General features: G+C 35.1%; 2 protein-coding genes and 1 pseudogene across 11 annotated transcripts in view; 2 read left to right on the forward strand and 1 right to left on the reverse strand.

Moving 5' to 3' along the window:
• LOC105233704 (uncharacterized) overlaps positions 1-25,994 on the forward strand; it is a 746,688-nt gene that overhangs the window by 389,535 nt on the left and 331,159 nt on the right. The window lies entirely within an intron of this gene.
• The window catches only part of LOC125776325 (uncharacterized), a 194,821-nt gene that overhangs the window by 120,621 nt on the left and 48,206 nt on the right, over positions 1-25,994 (reverse strand). The gene's annotated exons all lie outside the window — the stretch shown is intronic.
• Positions 21,083-25,994, forward strand: part of LOC125776365 (uncharacterized) — a 129,590-nt pseudogene continuing 124,678 nt past the window's right edge.

Genomic DNA, 25,994 nt, shown 5'->3' on the forward strand with positions numbered 1-25,994 from the left:
GATTCCTAATAGATACTGGAGCTTCTTCTTCATTTATAAACCCGGAATTTATAAATGCCTTAGATATCAAGAAATGTATTCCAATAACTATATCTACCATCTTACATAAATATATAATTGACAAGCAAGTGACATTACCTATTTTCAAAGAAATTAGGAAAACAGGAACTCTTACATTCTTAGTTTTTAAATTCCATGATTATTTTGACGGACTGTTAGGCTTAGATTTTCTGAAAAAAATTAAAGCTAAAATTGATCTTGAAAATAAAATACTAATTACAAATAATATTACAATACCTCTTAAAATGAAACCAAATTTTTCCTCTGATAAATTCACAATAGAGGCAAATTCGAAACAAATCGTAAAACTGCTAGTTGATTCTAAGGAAGGAGATATTATGATAAATACAATAACTTTGGACAACGGCTTAATTATTTCTCCAGGCATATATTTTTCTAAAGACTGGTTTAGTACAATAGAAGTAGTTAATCCCACGGGGAATGACCAAACAATTTTCTTAGAGCAACCCCTGAAAACAAGTCCGTATGATTCAGAAAACTTCGTCGAACTTAATAACTTTAATATGCATTGCAAATCAAACAGTGAAAGAATTGCAAATTTATCTGACTTACTCCGAATGGAACATCTGAATGGCGAAGAAAAGCATAAACTTTTGAAACTATGTACTAAATATAGTGATATCTTTTATAGAGAGGATGAAAATGAAATAAAACACAGAATTAGGACGACGGACGATATTCCTATTCATACTAGGTCTTACAGGTACCCTTTCGTTCACAAAGAGGAAGTTCGAAAACAGATATCAGAGATGTTGGAGCAAGGGATTATTAAGCCGAGCTTTTCCCCATGGAGCTCTCCAGTATGGATTGTTCCAAAAAAGAAGGACGCATCGGGGAAAACGAAATGGAGACTGGTCATTGACTATAGGAAGTTGAACGAGAAAACCGTCTCGGACAGGTACCCACTCCCGAACATATCTGAGATCTTCGATAAACTGGGCAAATGCCTTTACTTTTCGACTTTGGACTTAGCAGGTGGCTTTTACTGTGGAAGGGGGTCACTACGAATACGTAAGAATGCCTTTTGGCTTAAAAAACGCACCTTCAACTTTCCAGAGGGTCATGGATAATGTCCTAAATGATTTAGTTGGAAAAATCTGTCTAGTGTATTTAGATGGCATTATTATATTTTCGACGTCCCTTCAGGAACATATTGAGAATCTAGAAAAAGTCTTTCTAAAGTTAAGATGTTCAAATTTTAAGGTCCAGATGGACAAATCAGAGTTTATGCGAAAAGAAATTACTTTTTTAGGACATGTAGTCACGACGGAAGGCATAAAACCGGATCCGACAAAAATAGAAGCCATCCAGAAATTTCCAATACCACGAACTAATCGTGAAATAAAATCGTTCATAGGTCTACTTAGTTATTATAGGAATTTTATACCGAACCTGGCAAGACTTGCAAAACCAATGACAGAATGCTTAAAAAAGGGCAGAAGCATAACACTAAACGCCAGATACCTAGAAGCTTTCGAAACATGCAAGAACATTTTAATGAACGATCCAATACTGCAATACCCTGATTTCACAAAGCCATTTTTACTCACAACAGACGCAAGTAACATTGCGCTTGGAGCAGTCCTTTCTCAAGGTCACATAGGTAGTGACAAACCTATTTGCTACGCAAGTAGGACTCTTTCCGAGAGTGAGATTAACTATTCCACTATTGAGAAAGAGCTTTTAGCCATAGTGTGGGCAACCAAATATTTCCGCCCATATCTCTTCGGTCGTAAATTTAAAATAATTTCTGACCACAGACCACTTACATGGCTAATGAGTCTCAAGGAGCCCAATTCGAAAATGGTGAGATGGCGCCTGAAGTTGGAAGAGTACGACTACGAGATCGTATTCAAAAAAGGAAAATTGAACAGTAACGCAGATGCATTGAGCAGGATAAAATTAGACCATGATAAAACCACTGATATAAATTTGTGTGATTCGGAAGAACTGTCTACAATACATTCATGTAAAGAAAATGTAAATGATGGCATACCAATTTCAGAAAAACCTTTAAATGAATTCAACTTGCAACTTTTATTAGAAAGATCAAAAAACCCAGTATGGCTGTTGAAACCATCTTTAGAAACAAACAACGTAGAACTATAAGAGAAAAAGAATTTTCTCAAGACACAATAGTTCAGATTTTCAAAAAATTTATACCCTCAGGTAAACTAACTGCCATTTTCTCCGATGAACCAACCTTCAGAACTATTCAACTGATATACTCAAAATACTTTTCAAATGGAAAACAATTTCGTATTGTCCGATGCTCTAAAATCCTATCAGATGTAACTGACAGTGATAAGCAAGTTGAACTAATTCGTACCTGTCACGAAAATAGGAACCATAGAGGAATTACCGAAATTTATGAATACTTAAAGAGACAATATTATTTTCCCCTTATGCAATCTGTAATAAATAAAACTTTAAATAATTGTGAAATTTGCAATACACTCAAATATGACAGACATCCACCAAAATTAGAATTCAAAGTTACAGAAACACCAAACGAACCTCTTCAAATTTTGCACATTGGCATATCTTAATATATAAAAATCACGTGTCACATTGTTTGTTTGCGATGGACTCTTAAACTACTGAACCGATTTTAATGAAATTTTTAACACTGTGTGCAGTTTGGTCCAACTTGAAAGATAGGATAGTTTATAACTCTCCTTATAGTCGCATTATTTATTTATTGCAAATTATTTGTTTATTATTAGCAAAGAGCTATCCACCAGTTGGTGGCGCTAAGAGCGGTATTGAGTGCGGTATGTTACAGTAGATGGCGCTACAAACATTAAAAACATTAAATGAAAATGCGTTGTTTGAAGTTTATATTATTTGTGGTAAAGTTATACGAGTCTATGACTTCCAAAAAAAAATAAAAATTGGGCGGGGCGAAGTTCGCCGGGTCAGCTAGTATACTATAAATAGTAAATGTATTTTGACCATCATCGATAAATTTTCTAAATATGCGACAGGCTATACATTACCATCAAGAACAAGCGTTTGTGTGCTTAAAGCTTTAAAAACATTTATGAACTTTGCGGGAATACCTAAGAAAATTGTTTGTGATCAGGGTACCGAATTTACATCTAACATTTTTAAAAATTTTTGTAGACAATATGAAATTATACTTCACTTCACATCATTTCAACAATCCAGTAGCAACTCTCCAGTAGAACGACTTCATTCAACCCTAACTGAAATATACAGAATTATAATGACAACCAGAAAATCCAAGAAATTGGAATTAGATCACGAAGAGATATTAAATGAGACGTTCATAACTTACAATAATACAATCCATTCATCTACAAAATTTACACCATATGAGTTATTCTTTGGAAGACCGTATAACTTCTCAATAGACATAAAATACGACAACAAACACGAATTTTTAGTTAAGTTAAATGAATTTAAAGAAAAACTATACCCCATAGTTAAAGAAAAAGCTATGAAAGCTAAATTAAAAAATATTAGTCGTCTTAATAAATCTAGGAAACCTCCAGAGCGTAGGAACAAAGAAGAGGATATATATAGAAAAGAATGTAGGAGAAACAAAATAACTGCACGATTCTCAAAACATAAAGTATTAAAAGATAATGACGTTACTTTACAAACTACTAAAGACAAAAAATTACACAAATCAAAAATTAAACTGAGACCACGAAAATAATAAACAATTATTTACCTTTAGAATAGCCTTTGCTTATGGACAAGTCTTGGAAATACAAAATTTTGACGAAGACCAGAATATGATAGCCCTGAAGATTGGACACGCGAGAACGATTGAAAGTTATTTCAATTTCATTCATATAATAGACTTGGATAATTATAATTCGCAAACTTCAAAATTAACTACTATCGTAGAAAAATTTGAAGAAAATGGCCTTCAAAAAGATGCTGCTAAAATTTGTAAGATGAAACTTAAGGCACTCGAAAACAGACTACAGACATTAAATCCATATAAACGTACAAAACGAGGACTATTCAACGGCTTAGGCTCTGTAATAAAATATGTAACTGGGAACATGGACGCAAATGACGCTATGACTATAAATAAACAAATACAAGAACTCCAGGACACAACATTAAATTCAAAAATAATAGAGGAAAATCAAAAAAGTTTGAATATACAAATGATACAGATATTTAAAAATTTGACATAGCATATGAATAACAATCAGGAAAGCATTACAAAATTTTTAGAAAAACTCTCAACAAAAACAACTAATCATATTCTAAAAGAAGACAGTGCGCTACTAGAAATCCAATACATGAATCAGCTTGATTATAATATAGATTTATTATTGAACCATATCTCTGACATACTAGAAGCTGTAATGCTCGCAAAACTTGGTATAGTATCAAAGCTTATTCTTCATCCAGATGAATTGGATGAAATAAGACACCATTTTAAGTCCCAGAATATTTACTTAGTTTCGGACGGACACCTTTACGAACTTCTGGAACTCCAAGCATATTATAATAATAGCAACCTAATTTTTAATATAAAACTTCCAAATTTGGCTAAAAGTACGAATTCGCTTTTCCATCTCATTCCTCTTCCTATGAATAATACGAAAGTAATTAAAACAAAACCATTTGTAAGTTACAATAACCACGAGCTCCAATACTTAACAGAGATTTGCCCAAAAATTGAGAACGTGTATTACTACAAGAGGTCAAATGACTTCGAAAGCACCAATAATTCAACTTGTATCGCTAGAATCTTGAATAATAAAACACCAATATGTCCTGTGAACGATGTGGGGCCCACATCGAATATATTCCAACCGGAAGATAATTATATAATGGTTATCAACGTAAAGGGACTACCGATAACCTCTGATTGTGGGCAAAACTTCACAATTGAAGGAACCTCCCTTCTCCACTACACGAATTGTTCCGTCACGATAGCGGAAACAATATAGAAAGACAACCCTTCAGTCCATTGGGACACAATCTTCGTAGCACCACCAAATCTAGAGAAAGTGCAAATAACAACAATAACAGAGACTTTAAGCCTAGAGAAGATCAAAGATTACAGTTTCATCAACAAAAATGATATTACGAGATTAAGAAAGGATGCAATTCAAAGGAGAAACATAATAACGATGACAACATTGATACTCATCACCTTAACTATCACTTGTGTAATTCTGTTATGGAAAAACCCCAGAATTCGGTATTATCCTAAGCCCACTGAAGCCGCTCTGTCTCCACCAACTTCGTTGTGGCCATCGCTCTACTCTAAGGGGGGAGGAGTTATATCGTCACATCAACCCCCACCAAAACCCAGAAGGCACCAATAGAATAATAAGAACATATCATTAAATTTATTTTATTATTTGAGGCATTGCAACAACTGTAATTAATACTTACTTCCTGTTATCAACTTTTGTGCAATTGTTGTTGTTTTAATTTTTACTGACTCATCAAATTTATTTTATTTGCTTGACTCCATAAGACACCAATGGAATAGTAAGAACATGTCATTAAATTTGTTTTATTATTTAAAACATTGCAAAAGTTGTAATTAATACTTACTTGCAAAAATTGTAATTTATACTTACTTCCTGTTATGTTATGTTATCAACTTTTGTGTAATTATTATTGTTTTAATTTTACTGACTCATCAAATTTATTTTACTTGCTTAACTTCGTGTGGAATTGGTTTGAAAATAAAAATTATTATTGGTGTAATCTTCGAAGAAATAAGGTGTTTCATTTTTATTGAACGGATTAAAGTTTGAGCAACATAACTCGCGCATATTATGTTACTGATAAATGATAATATCTTGATTTGAAATCGTATGAAAGTTTTAAATAATAAAATATGTGATTTATATATGTTAATGTTGTAATATATTTAGGTCAAGAGCTGGGCATGAGTCATCAAAAAATCATTTCAATTTCAATAAAAAAAAAAATTCAATAAAAAGACTTTTTTGACAATCCAATATATAGCATACATATACATATGTATATGCAAATTAATTTTTTGTTTTGAGTTTCGTGGGCAACTACGGCAACTGTCTCGTTTTCTTTATTACGTTTTCTTAAATACAACATTTTGCTTAAGCCTAAATACAAATACAATATTAATTTTGCATTCTAGAAAGTATATCTACAATTCGCTTGAGATATATCATTTGTTACAAGTGGAAAGATTCATCTTACAATCTTTCAATTACATCTTGGGACCACTTAAGGCGGACCGTGTTAGTAAAGTACAATGTTTCAATACGGACCATATGGGTCGGAAGTGTCATGTTACATATTTATTACAAATAAAAGATATGTTCATGTAATGTGAACTGGTGGTATTAACTTGCATGCATATGAAATTATATTACATTATCAAAGATAACAAATATTTAAAAAGTAGTTCATTTGCCCATTAACTACAAATATTGGTTGGAGAATTGTATAATTTAATAATTATGTTATCAATTTTGCATGAATTCACAAAAATTCGCAAAATTATATTCATATCAATTGATATGGTAGTATGTAAACGTATAACAATATAAGCCAAAAAGCCAACGTACATCTGTAATAGCAATGTACAAGTTATATTTTCTTGCCTAACCCGGTTGAAATCCAGTTATGTATCAAAAAAACCTTTTTATTTCATTTTATTTAAATCTATATTTATTTAAGTTCAAGACGGAAAGACGAAGCGTCAAACCGCTAAAGTAATTCCTTTCTTAATTAATGCTTAGTTTAACGTAACATCATTATTTATACCCTAGCTTAACATACGATATTAATAAGATTCTTAGTAGAGTGGGTATTATATGTTAAGTACATTAATATTGTGGATCTCTATATATAGATAAATAAATTTAACATAATAGTAGCTAAGTAAAGAGATTGAGATCCACATATTTGTAACTCGCTTACCCTTATAAGATTCGAGTCCCTTCGAATCTTTTAAATCATATATTAATATTTATATATAAGATAGTTTTATAAATTTATATTTTCAACAGTTGTACTTAATTCTTACTAAACAATTATAATTAGTTAATATCAATTATGTTTTCGTTTGCGTATAGTTTTCCATAATTTTAGCATATACATATTGATGCGATTTCATGAATTGTTTAATGTGTTTAATTCAATGTTTAATGTATTGAATTCAGAGGTCTTCGAAATTGGGCAACGTCCATTTTATTGGGGTTACTATAATGGTATTTGTTGAATCTTTTAGCTGTTTTATGTCTAATAGCAGCTGGATTTTTTGTATATAAGTTGGGATTAGTTAATTCTAAAGATATATTCTCTCTTTTAAGATTTCCCCTGGTAATAGTCTTTCTTTTCTTTGCTTCAGTTTTCTTTCTAATATGATTAAAATCGATATTTAAGTTATTTAAAAAGTCTATGGGTTTTACTTTAGTTGTGCTATGTATTGAGATGTTATAAAAGTGGATAGCTTTTAGAACGAGCTCTTCTGCATCGTCAAGATTACCATAATTTTTGAGAATTCGTATATGTTCAAGAAGCGTGGAAATAGGTTTTTTGAATTTGAAAAATATCTACATGCACAATTTCGTTTGGCTTTTCTGGCGTATACGTGAACAGGAACCGTTTTCTAATCGGCTTTCTATCGTATTTATTTTCGATACAAACTCTGCAACTGTTGCAGTATCTATTTATATATTTTAATAATTTTGGGTTGAAATATAAATCTTTCAACTCTTCGAAATTTTCCTGAATGCCTCTATGATTGCCATTTATATGAGTTTCGTTAATAAGGTTCAATAGCGATTCTTCAGATTCTACATCGCTTGCTAATTTTGTGCATTTTATAAATTTCAGATGAATATTATTAGAGAAAAGTTTTATTAGCTTTGTTTGCATTTGGTTATATTTATTGTCCGGGAGTTCGGAGTATATTCCTACTGTGCCTTTTGTTAATTCTCTTCTGAATATATCATTTAGGTAATGAGTGTTACCAATATCATTTTCGCAAATGTAAATTATCTTGTATTTTCTAAAAAGTTTTTCAGTTGCTTTTTCTTTATGTTTTAGTATACGTATTTGAGTTTTATACTTGTTAACAATTTTATCAATCAATGTGTAGAAATGATTGTTTGCATCTTCAGAAGAGCTGTGGATACTATTTAATAGAATTTTGATATAGTTGAATTCGACTTAAATAGTCAGCCACTTTATTCTCTTTCCCTTTAAGGTATTCTATATCGAATTGAAACTCGTCTAGCATTATTTTCCACCTAATTATTTTCGAATTTAGGTCTTTTAATGAATATAACCATTTTAACGGACGATGATCAGTTTGTACCGTAAATTTTCTGCCATAAAGATATGGACGAAAATATTTTACTGCCCAAACAATAGCTAGCAATTCCTTCTCTATTGTTGAATAATTTTTCTCGTGACCATTGAGTGTTCTGCTAGCGAAACAAACTGGTTTTCCTTCTTGGCTCAGAACGGCTCCAATGGCTATGTTGCTAGCATCTGTAGTCAGGATAAATTTTTTATTGAAATCCGGATAACATAATAAAGGCGGATTTATCAAAATGCTTTTTAATTTTTGAAAAGAATCAACATAAGATTGATCATCGAGATTTATTTTTGTGTCTTTTTTCAGGTATTTTATCATTGGACTTGCCACCAAGGAATAATTTTTTATGAATTTACGGTAATACCCGGTTAATCCAAGAAAGGATTTTATAGCTTTTATAGTTTTGGGAAGGTTAATATTCTGTATTGTGGCTATTTTGCCTGGGTTAGGCTTTATGCCTTTATTGGTTATAATATGACCTAAAAAGTTTGTTTCCTTTGATAAGAATTTACACTTATCAAATTGTATTTTTAAATTGTAATTATTAAGCTTATTAAATATTTTTTGTAAACTTTCGATATGTTCAGTTATAGACGTCGAGAAAACTAAAATGTCATCCATATATAAAATGCAAATGTTGTTTATAAAATCTGCCAACACATGATTCATCATTCGCTGAAATGTTGATGGTGCATTTTTCAGGCCGAAAGGCATTCTTACGAACTCAAAATGACCTCTGGATGTAGAGAATGCTGTTTTTTCAATATCGCTTTCATCCATTAGTATCTGATGAAAGCCCTTTGCAAGGTCTAATGAAGAAAAATATTGAGCTTTACCCAATTTATCAAAAAGTGCCTCAATATTCGGCAGTGGAAATTTGTCGTCTATTGTAATTTCATTCAGTTTTCGAAAATCAATTACTAGACGCAATTTTTGAGTATTTGAGTTATCTGATTTCTTTTTTACAATCCATAATGGAGAATTATATGGAGATTTGCTATGCCTAATTATATTTTGCTTAAGCATGTCGTTTATTTGTGTTTCTATTTCATCTTCTAAGATTTGAGGGTGTCGATAATTTTTGCAATAAATCGGTCTATCAGATTTTGTTATAATTTTATGTTTAATACAATTAGTGTTAGTTAAATTTTGACCTTCAATGTAAAATGTATTTTTATTTTTATGTAGAAAGTTTTGTAATCGTTTACTTTCTTCAGTATTAAGTTCTAAGGGCATTAAATTTCTAAATTCAGTTAATTCAACTTTTTCTAGACAATGAACTTCATCGTAATTAATTTCGAAATTATTATTAGGAAACTTAATTTCGCTATCATTAACTATCATTGAATTTGTTTGGAAATTAATTATAGCTCCAATGGGACCTAAAATGTTGACACCTATTATACAGTCAAATGCTGTCTCTGTGAAATTAGTAAGTTTAACAGACATGGTTTCATTTTTTGCGTTAAATTCGTTTGGTACGTTAACTATTTCTTCTTCATTTATAATGTTATTTCCTATTAAAGTATTTAGCCGAATCGGTTTAGCTAACTTTCTCTTAATACCTATATGTGAAAAGAAAAGATAATTTCCCAATGTGGTGGCAGCTCCGATATCGATTAAGCACCTTGTCTTAATGTTATTTATTGTTAGTACAATTATTGGTAGCTCGGCTCCGGAGGCTGTAAATGAAAATTTTGTGTTGCAGGTTGTTCATCACCTTCCACAAAAGTAGGGAAATGGTTAACATTTCTATTCGGATATCTATGATTCATTGCGTTATGCCTAAAATTCCCAGTTTGACTTTGAATGGGTAAGTTCCCATTATAACCTTGAGTAGGTAATTTATGGTTTTGTAGGCTTCTACGATTACTAGTGTTACGAAAATTTACGTTGCCAAATGCCAAAGTCCCACTCATGCCATTGTTTACATTTTGGAAGTTTTTGCTTTGAAAATTATTTCGGAAATTAGGAAAATTATTCGCAAATTTTGTATTCATGTTTATTAATTTAATATCTTTTATTAAATTGTTTTCAATATAAAAAGTATATGCTTTATCAATAGTGTTAATATGATTTTGTAATAACAAAGACTTGATATTAATAGGTAAGAAATTTATATATATGTATATCAAAAATCATTTGGTCGTCATTATTAGGTGTATATAACATATCTGGTTCTAAACTAAATTTAGTGTTCATCAGACCTAAAATTTTCTTAACTTATGATGCAATTCTTCAATATTTTTTGCATCTACATTTAAGGCATCGCTTCTTAAATTAAAAAATGTTCTTTTAACGCCAAATTCTTCTTTTAGTTTTCTTAATACATTCTTCCAACTAGGACTAACTAATGTTTGTATTACCTTTAATGCTTTGCCTTGAAGGCGGTTACCCAACACTGTTTGTACAGTTTCATGATGTTCTGTCGCAGTCAGCTGTAGTACGGTGGAGACATCTTGCAAGTAGTTGCTCAGCGTATATTCATTTTCTCCAGTAAATGCAGGTAAACTTCGTGCTTCTCGCAGACTCTCCGCTAATGTTAATGCCATGTTGAAATGTTAGCTCTCTCACTCTCTGATCTGATGAGCGCAGTAAGCCGTGCTTGGCGAGTTTTTGTGATGTGGATGATCTGGGTGGCGTGATAATACAGTAAATGTTAGCTCTCTCACTCTCTAGATGAGCGCAGTAAGCCGTGCTTGGCGGGTTTTTGTAATGTGGATGATCTGAGTGGCGTGATATTGCAGTAACCTCACATGTTAAATTTTTATTTTACTTTCCTTTTAATTTTCGTGAACTTTGTTGAATTTGGATGATCTGGGTGGCGTGATTTAACCGTAACCTCAGATGTTAAATTTTTATTTTACTTTTCTTTTAATTTTCGTTGTTGAATTTTGCCATTAAAAGTTAATATGTGTATTTTGTTTTTTTTTCGGAACTGTAGAAAATATTTTTTTTTATTCGTCCACTTTTTGGGGATTTTATTTTGTACGTATTTTTGGTTTTTGGTTATTTTTGTAATTTTAATCATTAATAGCGGTGCTAATGTTCTGTTTTGTGTAATATGTAATCACTTTGCACAAGAAAGTCCCTTTTTTTTTGATTTTACAGCAGTTTTATTTTAACGTTTCACAATTTGTTGTAATGAAGTTAATATAAGCATTAATGTTCGTATTACACAAAATTAGTTTAGCACTTCTAGTATAGTTTTTATTCTATTTGTTTGATTTAGCCGTATATTTATTTTCACATTTCCTAATCACTTTTTTAATGAAATGGTATCGGTTCGTTTTACCAAAAATTTGTTTGATCGAAGTTTTAAGGTATGAACACTTTTAATGTAGGAATTAAAAGTTTATGCGTTCGTATAGCACAGTAAATTTTTTTTTTTTTGGTTCAATTAAAGTTTTAATAAGAAATAATTTATAACGTAGAAATTAAAAGTTTTTGCGGTCGGATAGCACAGTTAACGTTTTGAATCTTTGATTTTTTTGTTTGTTCTTTTCACTTTTTTCACTTATTTACTTATACATATGTTCGAACGTTATATTTAGTAATATTAAAAAAAATGTTTGTTTGCGAAAAATTCGTAATCACTGGATGTAGAACTTTCTATCCACATCCCATCCTCGTCGCCAGTTATATTTTTTTGTCTAACCCGGTTGAAATCCAGTTATGTATCAAAAAAACCTTTTTATTTAATTTTATTTAAATCTATATTTATTTAAGATCAAGACGGAAAGACGAAGCGTCAAACCGCTAAAGTAATTCCTTTCTTAATTAATGCTTAGTTTAACGTAACATCATTATTTATACCCTAGCTTAACATACGATATTAATAAGATTCTTAGTAGAGTGGGTATTATATGTTAAGTACATTAACATTGTGGATCTCTATATATAGATAAATAAATTTAACATAATAGTAGCTATGTAAAGATATTGAGATCCACATATTTGTAACTTACATATATGTATGTATTCCCGAGCATAATTTTCATTGAATTCTCAGCTCTGTTCACTCATTTCTGTTAAAATTTCTCCTGCCGAGCCAAAAGTGGTGAAATCCACTAATAGAAAATTCTTGGCTCTTGACAGTCACACGCTTGTCCGTAGTTGGACCTTCTATATAATAAGCATTATCTGCATATACTGTCGCAACATTTTTGTAGACAATCATATGATCTGCAAATGTTTAGTACATTATTTTGTTCTATAATCAATAATTTTCTCAGCTGATGCGATTTAAGAAAGTTTTTTGATAATTTTTTCGTTATACGTTTGTAACGGGTGATTTTTTTGAGGTTAGGATTTTCATGCATTAGTATTTGACAGATCACGTGGGATTTCAGACATGGTGTCAAAGAGAAAGATGCTCAGTATGCTTTGACATTTCATCATGAATAGACTTACTAACGAGCAACGCTTGCAAATCATTGAATTTTATTACCAAAATCAGTGTTCCGTAATCCGCTTTTTTATCGACAAATTTTGTTCAGCGATGAGGCTCATTTCTGGTTGAATGGCTACGTAAATAAGCAAAATTGCCGCATTTGGGGTGAAGAGCAACCAGAAGCCGTTCAAGAACTGCCCATGCATCCCGAAAAATGCACTGTTTGGTGTGGTTTGTACGCTGGTGGAATCATTGGACCGTATTTTTTCAAAGATGCTGTTGGACGCAACGTTACGGTGAATGGCGATCGCTATCGTTCGATGCTAACAAACTTTTTGTTGCCAAAAATGGAAGAACTGAACTTGGTTGACATGTGGTTTCAACAAGATGGCGCTACATGCCACACAGCTCGCGATTCTATGGCCATTTTGAGGGAAAACTTCGGACAACAATTCATCTCAAGAAATGGACCCGTAAGTTGGCCACCAAGATCATGCGATTTAACGCCTTTAGACTATTTTTTGTGGGGCTACGTCAAGTCTAAAGTCTACAGAAATAAGCCAGCAACTATTCCAGCTTTGGAAGACAACATTTCCGAAGAAATTCGGGCTATTCCGGCCGAAATGCTCGAAAAAGTTGCCCAAAATTGGACTTTCCGAATGGACCACCTAAGACGCAGCCGCGGTCAACATTTAAATGAAATTATCTTCAAAAAGTAAATGTCATGAACCAATCTAACGTTTCAAATAAAGAACCGATGAGATTTTGCAAATTTTATGCGTTTTTTTTTAAAAAAAAGTTATCAAGCTCTTAAAAAATTACCCTTTATATTTTAATTATGAAAACTTTTTTCGGTGTAGCTGCTTTGTTTACTTTTTATTTCGCTGCTTGCTTCGCTTCTTGTTCTTCTCAACTAACATTTGTATAATTTTGTGCGTGTGGTAGTTTGGTCGAGACTGCCTTAGGGACAAAGTGATTTTCACTGATCCTTCCGATATTCCAAAGATGTCAGTAAGACCTGTAACTGTTAATCATCGATTCTCAGGCACCAATTCCTTTATTTTATTGACGTGTTGATCATCAGTTGATGTTAATGTCTCTGACAGTCATACTAACTTAGAAAAAAAAATATTTCGTCGAATGGGTAGTCGCACGAAATTTTAATTAAAAAGTTTTACTATTTTTTGCCCACAATGCGCTTTTTAATGTTGTAGCTGGGTGTAATTCTTGTAGAATTCCAACCAGAGTGTTGTTAGTTGAAAACCGTTTTAAAACTGTAATTGTGTAAATTGAAATGGCATTTTGGTAGAAATAGAGACACGCGATATCAAAAAATTTCTCCTTTTGGTTTAGCAGTTAAAATCGTAGCTTCAAGCAAATTTGACAACAGCAACAGGTTGAACGAGCTAATAATTTTTGTAGCAATGAAAGATGTCTTTTGAAATGTCAAATTGTATTGTTGAACATGATTCAAAAAAGATTCGACGTTTGAGATGTCCCAAAATCTAATGAATACAATGGTGCCATTAGCACAACATATCCCGGCGTTTCAGCTTGAAAGTTGGCTGGATAACAATGTGGACAAATTGCGGCCATCATTCTAATATATCCATACATACCATAATCAATTTGACTGTTGTAATTAAAAGCAGCACGCATCATTTCAGCCAAATTAGCACGACGTACTTGTATTCGTGGTCGCCATGCAAGGTTCAGTACAGGTACACGGTCAACAGATATGCATTACATTTACACTGCGATGCATTAGCTAATGCTGTGATCATCTTAGTAATGCCACATCATTTGCATTACGCGTTCGCCGACCTATATTTGCTAGTCTGGCTCGTGGCATTTTTCTTTCACATAAAAAGAATACATAAAATTAAAAACAAATCGCATCTACAAAAGGATAAAACATCTGTATGCATACAATATATACACTTATAAATATATGTATGTATGTATAAGTTTTTCACTTCAAGTATACTTTTCAAAAACTTAAGACTCACCTTTTGTATGAACAATAATAAACGCTTACAATTTGCTTTAAAAGAAGCACGTCCGAAATGAAATGACCACCTGATTGACATGACAACATAACAATTTTACAACACAATCCCCATCTTAAAAAATAATTACAAAACATGTTATAAGTGAATAACCGCCCGATATATTTTACCATCAACTAAATAGTCCGAACAGGAATAAAGGGATGGCCAACTTATTCCAGAGTGAGAGCGCTTCAAAATTAGCGTTTTTTAAAACATTTTTCATTATAGCCAGATTGAACAAAATAATAATTTTTGGGTATTTAAATCAAAACACCCAACATTTAGTATTTTTTTTTTTTTTTTTTAATTAGGAGGAAGCATCAAAAGCCGAAGTGCGGAACTTTAATCCGCTAAACCTAACCTACTCCCAACTCCAGACTCTCCCACGGAACCACCTGATTAGGTATTACTTCGTGGGAGTGATAAGACAATTAAGTCTCCTCTATAGCACGGACTGACGGACGCCTATTATGCTCTATATGTCTAAGTTTTGTCATGATTGACGCTGCCGCTTCGCTGACAGCATTCCAGTTCTCAGTGGACTGGCACATAAGTGTCGTCAAATTTCCCACCGTAAAACTACCCCCCAGTGTAGTTTTAAGTTTTCCTCTTGTACTTAAAAAGCGAGGGCAATAAAAGAATACATGCTCGGAGTCTTCTAAACACTCTGAACACGTCGGACAATTCGGACTAATGTCGTGCTGGAATCTGTACAGGTAGCTTCTAAAGCAGCCATGCCCACTTAGTATTTGGGTTAGGTGGAAATCCAGGTCCCCATGTTGTCTGTCGATCCAGGAATGGATGTCCGGTATTAGTCTGTAGGTCCACCGTCCTTTAAGTGAGGTTTGCCACCGCTGCTGCCATATCGTTAGGCTTTTCACTCTCTCTTCTCTTTTGGCTCCTATATATGGCTCTGGTAATTTGTAAACTCGTTCGTATTCGTCACCCTGGATGTCAATGGGCATCATACTGGCTATTACTTCAGCAGCATCACTTGAAATTGTTCGAAAAGCACTGATAACTCTTAGTGCCGACAGCCTGTGCACTGTGTTTATTTGTCTGGCATATGCTTTGATGCCTAGCGTCTGGATCCATATTGGAGACGTATATAATACAACCGATCTCATTACCTTTGCGAGTAAAAAACGCCGGCTGGAACGCACGCAGCCTTTATTTGCCATCATTCTTGATAAGGCATTCAGGATTTTGTTCGCTTTACCTGCAGTGTATTCTAGGTGGTCCTTAAATTTGAGCCTCGAGTCTATTATTACTCCTAAATATTTTAGGTGTGGCTGTGAATGAATCTGGCACTCCCCTATGGTGAGAGATATACTTTCCTCCACTTTTCTTGTGCTTATGAGCAAGACTTCAGTCTTTTGCTCCGCCAGTTCTAAACTCATTGAGGAGAACCATTGGCGCAGACCGTTTATGCACTCGTTGCATTTGCTCCGGAGGTCATCGAGGTGTTTAGCAACTGCTACCACAATAAGGTCGTCTGCATATGCAACTAATTTAATATCTTTCGGTTGGTGTCTCCTTAGCACCCCGTCATACATTATGTTCCATAAAAGGGGCCTAGTACCGAGCCTTGCGGTACTCCACTCGAAATTGAGTAGCTCTTTGTGCCTTCATCTGTATCGTATAATAATTGCCTGTTTTCAAAATAACTTATGACAATTTCCATAAGATATTGAGGAGCACGTATTTCATACAGAGCTTTGATTATGTTTGCCCACTTTGCTGAGTTAAAGGCATTCTTCACATCCAGGGTGATCAGCGCACAATATTTTTTTGTTCCGCCTTTCCATCGCTTGCCACTTACTGCGCATTTTGCAGTGTCAACGACATCGTATAGTGCGTCAATGGTGGACCTCTTTTTCATAAGAGCCGTATTGTCTTTCTGATAATCCGCCGGCTTTCTGATATGAAGATGGTTCCCCCGGAAGCTTTTTTGGTTTAGGAAGTAGAACCAATCGCTGGACTTTCCATGAGTCGGGAAATATTCCTTCTTTTAAACACGCATTGTACATTTTCACGAATAATTTAGGTTTCAGAGTCGTGGCTTCTTTTAGGGCTCTGTTTGGAATGCCATCTAATTCAGGCGCTTTGCTGCTTTTAATTTTTCCGGCTATGGCCAATATTTCTTCTTCACTAACTAGCAGTGGTGGCTCTTCGACTTCGGTTAGAGGCTTAGAATAAGAAATACTGCCGTGTTTTGGAAACAAAGTTTCGACGACATTTCTCATAAAGGATGCGCTTTTGGGTTGTTGGGCCTTATTTCTGAATTTTGACATACAGATTTTGTATGCTGTTCCCCAGGGGTCTTCGTTTGCTTCCTCACAGAGTTTTTCAAAACATTTCTTTTTACTGCGACCAATGGCTGACTTCAGAAGCTTCTTTTGACTTTTAAATATATTCCTTAGACTGCTTTCATTTTCTTCACTCTGATTATATTGTAGGCGGCGTCTAGCTGAGTTGCAGAGTTTTCTGAGCCCAGCTATTTCTTCATTCCACCGATACACTGGTCTTCGGTTGTTGTGGTGTGCTGTCCTACGCATGGTTGTGTCGCAAGCTGTGGAAAAATTTTTTCGCACTGCGAATACCAAGTGCATGGCGTCTTCGCCTCGTATATTTTCTGAACTCCAGGCCATCTCAAAAAGTTCGGCATCAAAGTCCTTTTGTTTCCAAGTTCGTTTTTGGCATGTGCTCCGGGTGCGGCGTTCCGTCCCTCCGGCATATGAGATTTCGGCAATAATAGCCATGTGATCACTATATGTAAATATGTCCGACACCGCCCACTTAATGTGCCTACTAAGGGCGTCATTGGCGAACATGAGACCGATTATGGAGCCTTTGTTTCCTTTTTGAAATGTATTTTGCGTTCCGCTATTCAGGATCGTAAGATTCGTTTGGCCGAGGAATTCAAGTAGTAGACGCCCCCGGTGGTTTGTGCGCCTACTACCCCAAGCGGTCGACCACGCATTGAAGTCGCCTGCAATTATAATTGGGGATTTTCCTCTGGTTTCTAGAGCAAGTTCCAGGAGGAAGTCTTCAAAATCCCTAATTGAGGCACTGGGAGGAGCATAGCTGCTAACAAAGTATATGCCTCGTATATTTGCCCATGTGAAAAAATTATGCCCTCCGGAACGAGACATAAATGGTTGTCCTTTACATGCCCATATTGCAGCCTTTCCAGATATGTCTGTAGTCCAGGTGCTTTCCGAACGCAGGGAGTATTGCTCGCTTAGTAAGGCGACATCTATGTTTTTTTCAACTATTGTCTGTTTTAGTAGCTCTTGTGCTGCTGCGCAATGGTTTAAATTTAATTGCATTATCCTCATTTCCTTAACGATTTCGCCATCTCTAGATATTTGGGGCACGTAGTACTCAGGGCTGAGTGTGCTCCTTTGCAAAGCATGCAGCTTGGATTGTTAGTAAATGACTTCGGCTCCACAACGTGTACATAGAGACGACCTGTCCACAGAGTTGCAACATTTATGCGCCATGTACCCCAGATGGAAACATCTGAAGCAACGGGGGATAGGGGAGTATTCCAGGAGGCGACATACAGACCACCCGATTTTTATTTTGCCTACCTTGAGCGCAGTATTGGCGTCCTGGGCGCGCAGGCATAAGATAGCTATTTGTGTTCCGCTTCGGGTCTTTCGTATGCTTTTAATGTTTATTTTTCCCAGATTTTCTATTCCGCACTCCTTTTGCAAAGCTTTGCAAATCTCTTTTGGAGTAGTTATTTCGTCTAAATCCTTACACATAATCATGACGTTGTGGGTTTTTGGCTCTATCACAGCCATTTCCCCGACCACTCCTTCTAAGGCATTTTGGAACGAATCGGCTCTTTTATCCGCTTGGTTTTTCAGCTGTAAAAGCAGGTCTCCTTTCAGCGTTTTTCTTATGTACGTTACGCTTGAGTCCAATTCCTCTAAGCCTTTGTCGCCTTTTATTTTTCTAGAATATCCGCGTATGATGCACCATCCTTTTTTTTAAGTATGATGGCGTCTGGCCTCGATCTAATTTTCTGTTTGAGTGGTCTTCGCTTCTTAACGACGTCCACCTAAGCTTCACTTCCGTTGGGTCTAACCGGTGTATTGACTTGCATTAATTTCGCTGCCTCGCTGTAGGTGGGCTGTTCCATTTTGTTTCCATTTTTAGGCTTTTTAGTGGGAGGTAAAAAGTCTATTGTCTCACGCAGCCTTATAGGGGTATTTACCTCCTTACCCATTGGAGAAACCTGGGATGCTTTCCCTACCATAATTTTTTTGGGTAGGTTTTTTTCGCCTTTCTCAGCCTTATCATGTAGCGCCACTATGTTACTTACCAGGTCGCGCATGGCCTGGTTTATGTGCCGTTGGCCAGCCATCATGTTCTCCAGTTCTTTTATTTTACTACCCAACTGGTCAAAATTGTGGGTAGTTTCATTAATTGGCGTTTCTTCGGAGAGTTTGCCACCTCTAATTGTAGTATTGGCATCTTCGCATTTTTTGGTTGATCCAGCAGCGGTGGATAGCTAACTCTTTTCATTAGGAGGCGTTCTCGCAGTGCATCCACTACTTTTCTCAGAGGCCATACCTCAATGAGAAAAATAGTTGGGAGCTCCTAACGAAAGGTGTGTTCAGTCACTCTCGCTACAACCTTGCTTATATTTTCGGTAGTTGGCAATGCCAAAACCAAAGGGAATACGAAAAGGAGAAAACAAAAAGGAGAACAGCTGACTAATCAAAACAAAACGGCAATGTAAAAATTAAGCACGCGCTTTGTTTCGATTGCTGCTACAGGGGAAAAACCGATGTATTTTTAATAAAAACCACAAAATATATTCGGTAAGCACAAATGAATTTTAATTTAAAGAACACAAATTGTACTTATCTTATCTTGAAGATAGTGTCCGTTTAGTTGTTTTAGCTTTGAAAAGCCTCAGCAGAGAAATCGCTAGCAATTGGTGTGAAAAAACTAAGGATTTTTGACAAAACCCCAGGACCGCACCAAAAACACAACCACTTCACTTGAAATACAAGGCGCATGTAACATTTAGTATGAATAAAAAACACTATGTAGTGGTTATATGGAGCAACTATTTAAATCTTTTTATAGTATATTAGAACAACTGATTTTTAACTTTTCAATACCCAATAACAGGATTTAAGCTTGTTAGCTCTCAAACATTAAATGTTTTTAATCATTTTCATTGAAAATAATACCATGATGCTTCAAAGTACAAACGGTTCGTCAAATACCTTTTAATTTCACAAATTTATTTAATTTTCATTGTTTTACATTTTTTATAAGTGGTCTTCAACGAAGCAACAAATCCCTCCGTTTACATATTTTTTTGATAAGATTTCAATCTGGCCATCGCTCGTTTCCAATTGCTAAACGTCAAAACCTCCTGAACTCAATCAACTGTCAAAGTTGAGGAGGTTTTGACGTTTAGCAATTGTTCTCCCATTTCCAGTGAGAGAGGAGTTGGACATCTCTTTATCTCTGGTCCGAACAAAACCTAGTGATTTGGTTTGGATAGATGAGCCCGTTCTTAAGTTATAAAATAACAACGAAAAGTGGTGTTTAAATGAGTTAAGCTCTACTCGGTAAAACTGGCGCATCCTAATGCTACATCGTAGTTCACCACAGTTGATGAGACTACAGCACAACTCAACACATCTGTACGCCAACCCACTCAACAGAAAGGATGGGCAACGGGGAAGCACTCTCAATTCGTTACACAGATTCGACCGTCGGCAATTCGTTCGACACACTGCGCTCAACAAATTTCGTTTTCGACCACAATCCCGCACGCTGCAGTTAGCACGGTGACCCCCACGATCTAGTAATTGGAACACTAACCTTTTTTCGGCATATCTATCATTTAGCTTTAAATTAACATTATATAAAGTTAAAGGCTTATATAATAAATTAAATTGTTATTAAACATTGAAGTGACACGGATATTTTTATTAGATTGTATCTAAACGATTTCAACTTATACATATCGCTCATTTGCTGTAAGACCGGCATAAGTCAAAAAAATCGATTCGCCAGAAAACGCGTTTAAAGTTTTCAACTTACTACAACCTTACACGGTGACTCCAACCTTACACCTCTTCTCAAGCGGAGCATATAAGAGGTATTTATATGAATTTTTCACTCAACATGAAGTATGATATAACGAACAATTCTGCAGCATTAACTCAAAAATCACGTTTTTTGAATTATGCCGGTCTTGCAGCAAATGAGCGATATGTAGTACATAGTGAAAGTGTAAATAAAAATATACTTGTTACAAAATTAACTATGGTTCTTCGAGCCTTACAGAAAGGCACTAATGAATTTTAAATAAATCTAAAATCTTGAAAAGAAAAAACAAACAGAATAAAAGTGTGGTGACAAAAATGCTTCTTTAATACTAAATATATGTTAATGCATACAAATATACATATAGAAACTATAAAAAGTGCAGACGAAAAAATCACAAAAAAAAAATAAATAAAACAGTGCAGTGCAGTAAATATACGTATATAACAAACAAAAAACAACCAAAAAAGTGTGCAGGGCAAAAACAAAACAGTGCTGTGAAAAAACAGAAACAAAACAAAGCAAAAACACAAATCGGGCGCGCAAATACAAAACAACAAAACTACAAGGAATGGCCGCAGGCAGCAGTAAGCTACAGGACTAGAAAAAGAGGAATTAACTTCAAAGGCCAGAATACCCGCAGACACACACGGGCATATGTATATATCCCCTCAAAAACCTTAGATGAAGAACAAAGTGAGCGTATTCAATTCAAATTACCATAATTTGTAATATGCATATATGTATGTATAAAAAAAAAAGCTGATTTACATACAATTATAAAATTTGATTATCGATCCGTTTTAACAACAACATAAAACGGTTGCCAAGCTGTTGCGTCAAGCGACAATATATATATATATTTAAACCTAAAATAAGAACATTGAATTATAAAAATTAAATTGTGAAATTATATTACGTAAATTACTTACCTTAATAATTAATCTATTACTTACCTTAATGCTTATCTTAACATAAGCTAGTACGATGTTTAACGAAAGATAAATACTTACCCCTTTTGTAACATATACTTATATTACCACTAGATTAAGCCGTTAGTTTAAGGTTTAGGCTAAGCGATTGCAAAAAATGAAATATAATGCTCTCTTTGAATTGAACCGTGAGACCGTACGCACGTGATTTAATTTGTCGGTATTTTAACTCTTTCGAGACAGGCAATTGGTGTGTTTTTTAATTTCTAATCGCGCATCCCAATTTGAAGTATTTCTCGTGTCTTAAAAACGCTTAAGACTTTTCATGGCGCCCGAGCAGGGACTTGTGCGTGTATTTTAAATTAATAATAAAATATAAAATTAAAAATAATAATAGCAAAACCATACCTGTGGTATTATTTTCGGTGCCAATTGCCTGGTCAACTATTCGGTTTTCGGTCTTGTGAAGTGAAGACAAGTGGAAATTAAACACATAAAAGCAACATAAGACAAAACATAAAACAAAGTTACAAAAAATTGATACGAAATACATTTACATATCTGCATACACATATATGCAGAAGTGAAGTGCCAGAAGTGCAGTGAACAAATACGAAACAACAAAACAAAAAAATACAGTGCGCAAAGTGAACAAAATTTATAAAATAACAATTAGTGTGGTGCAGTGAGACCTAAAAAGAAAGAAAGAAAAGAAAGAAATATAATAAAAAATTGTAAATACTTACCCACCTTTGCCTTCTTAAACCTACAAAAAACAAAAAAGAGACAAGAGGTGCATATGTGCAAGTGACAAACATACAAAGGAGTGTAATAAATAAAAAGTGGAATTGTGAAAAGGCGCACAAGAAAATTGGGTACAGTGAATTCAACAAAAAAACGTACCAAAGTGTTCAACCAGGCGAATAACGAAAGGACCGTCCTAAACGTTAAAAAAAAAAAAAATAAAACAGTTTAAAAAAAAAAAAAAGGGGCCGGTGGAAAACCCGTTAAAAAAAAAACGCTAAAACTGTCAAGTGCCGCTAAAAACTCCCGTACAGACCTACCGTTTCTTGTGCCGTAAAAGTGAAGTAGCACTTTTACATATATACTTACCGCTTCCAGTGCCGCTACAGAAACCAATAAGGCATACCGCTAAGTGTCCAGCCTTACATTTTACAACATCAACACTGCTGCAATCAACACTGCTGCCATCAACGCTGCTGCCATCTACGCTGCTGCCATCAACACTGCTGCAATCAACGCCGCTGCCATCAACGCTGCTGCCATCTACGCTGCTGCCATCAACACTGCTGCCATCAATCCGCTGCCATCGTGGGAATGAGCTGCCGCTGCATCCTGTGCCAAAGGAACGTAAGCGCCGGCAAACAGCCGACGCACCAGGTAACGAGTGCGAATTACTGAAAGCAGTGCAAGCAAAAAATAAAACGAAAACACATACAAATAAAATTAAAATAAAAAACAAGTGCACACTTTCAGTTTTTGGCTCTCCCTTTTTTCACTTTCAATTATATTGACGTTCATAAATACATATACATATATATATATATATCTATAATAACGTATATAAATAAAGATATACATTATTGAATATATTAAGCATACGCACTCATATGTATATGCGTACGCAAGTGAATCAAGCGATTTTGGGATTTTGCGGTAGCCCTTTATTTTAAAATAAAGGTGAAAAATTCTTATTTCGAAATTGAATTATTATATATTTTTTCGCAATTTTTTCGAACCGCGTTGCAATTATCGGTCGTTTTTTCGCAATTTTTGTCGATTTTCGTTCGAACATTTTCGGATTAAATTACTTTTTTCGTGCTATTGCTCATTTTGCGCATTTATCGGTTCGGCTTTCGATATTATTTTTTTCTCGTTTTCGTCACCGATTCCAAATATATTTGTTGCCAACTTTTATTGCTATTAGTTTGGCTTTCGTATATTTGGGAATCAACATTTATTTTTCGTTTTCGTTATCGATTCTCAGTATATTTGTTGCCAACCGTTATAGTCTTTTTTCGGAAATTTTATTCAAACAAGCAAAATGAGCAAGCCAAAGCCAACTCTCGCAAGCCTGTCTCCAAGTAAGGAGTTGACGGACTTAAAGTCGTTAAGACGTCAAAGAACGGTTGCGAAAAGTAGTATTTTGCGCATTAAAACGGGCCTTCTCGAAAAGACTATGTCTTTAGATCCAATAGAATTGGAATGTCGTTTAGATATATTAAATTCACATAGTGAAAAATTAATGAAGTGCCAATCAAAGATTGAAGAAATTGATGAAGACGACATGGCCCGAGGGGAGTTAGAGGACATAATCGTTGAAACGAAGTCCATAATAAAGTCTATTTTAGCGAAAAATAGAACTTCACTTGCCGAAACATCTTTTGTAGCTTCTCACAGCTCAAGACTCCCTAAAATGAATTTGCCGAAATTCAAGGGAGAATATTCAGAGTTTAAAAATTTTATGAGTTTGTTCGAGAGCTTGGTTCATAACGATCCAAATATCCCAGATATCGAAAAGTTTAACCATTTGGTAAATTGTCTATCTGGAGAGGCTCTGGGAACAGTTAAAGCGTTCCAGATGTCGGATGAAAATTATCCGAAAGCGTTGGCAAGTCTCAAAAAAGTTTATGATAATAAATGTTTGATATTTTTCAATACAATATCTAAACTTTTTGAGCTGCCAACAATCCCAAAGCCTTCTGCGCCTTCCCTGCGTTCAATGATTGACGAAGTGTCCGCGGTATATGATTCATTGCTATCGCTGGGCGATGAAAAACAAATAACGAACGCAATAATCATACATATTGTAATGACAAAGGTTGACCCTGCCACCTGATCCAAATGGGAAGAAGCGCTGGACTATGACAAACTGCCACTGTGGAAGGACTGTGAGGCCACCTTAAATCGAAGATACCAGCAGCTGTCAGCGGAAGGAGCATCACACTCTAGGACGAAGCCCATACCTACAAGCAGTGCGCATCATGGGAAACAACAACAGATGGACAGGACCAAATCGGCGCTGGTTGCTGCAAATACGAGGCAGCCTCTTTGCCAACAGTGCAAATCGAGGGATCACCATTTGACTGCCTGCCCCACCTTCAAGGCGCTTCCGGTGCAGCAGAGGTTCGAGTTCGTGAAATCGGTGCCCTTATGCATAAATTGTTTGCGTAAGGTCAAACGGTTTCCAAATGCAGAGCAGATCGTTGCCGCATATGCAATCGTTCCCATCACTCGCTGTTGCACCAGTATCCAGTGTCCTTCCCCGCTGTACTTCATCCGCAACCATCAACCACACATGCCATGCATACAGCCAGTATGCCGGATCGGGTCATGTTGGCAACAGCAGTAATTCTAGTGAGGACCAGCTGCGGAGATTACCTGCCTGCGAGAGCCTTGCTGGACTCAGGCTCCCAGGTCAACTTTATGACAGAGGACTTGGCACAAAAGTTGCGGATTCGACGTCAGCATAAAACATTAAGCGTAATTGGAATTGGCAATTCCAATACAAAAGTGGGGTCCAAACTAAGCGCGTTTGTCAAGTCGCGGTTAAATAATTTTGAATTTTCGGCGGAATTCTGGGTAATGCGATGCATTTCGGCAAATCATCCAGACCATAACATCAATGTTAATGGCTGGCAAATTCCGCACAATATTGAATTGGCGGACCCAGAATTCCACAAATCTAAAAAAGTGGACATCCTATTGGGTGCTGAAACATTTTTCGACCTTTTAGCTGTTGGCCAAATTAAAAATGGTCCTAACCAACCAACACTTCAGAAAACCCTTTTAGGATGGATTGTGTCTGGCAAATACGCCAGTAATATAAATTCTCCTCCCAGATTACATAGCACATTATGCCAAGCTGAAGAAGACTTAACGTCAATCGATTCAGTAGTCCAAAAATTTTGGGCTCTAGAAGAATTACCTTCAGAATCAAATGGCATCAAATTCACACCAGAGCAACAAGAGTGTGAAAATTTTTTCGTTAATACTACTCAAGTATTGCCTTCAGGACGGCTTCAAGTCAGAATGCCCTTTAAAGCTGACCGTAAGTTACTCGGTCACTCATATGAAACCGCAGTTCGGCGGTTTCAGGCCCTGGA

This window comes from Bactrocera dorsalis, chromosome 2 (genome assembly GCF_023373825.1).
Source record: "Bactrocera dorsalis isolate Fly_Bdor chromosome 2, ASM2337382v1, whole genome shotgun sequence".
Taxonomy (NCBI): Eukaryota; Metazoa; Arthropoda; class Insecta; order Diptera; family Tephritidae; genus Bactrocera; species Bactrocera dorsalis.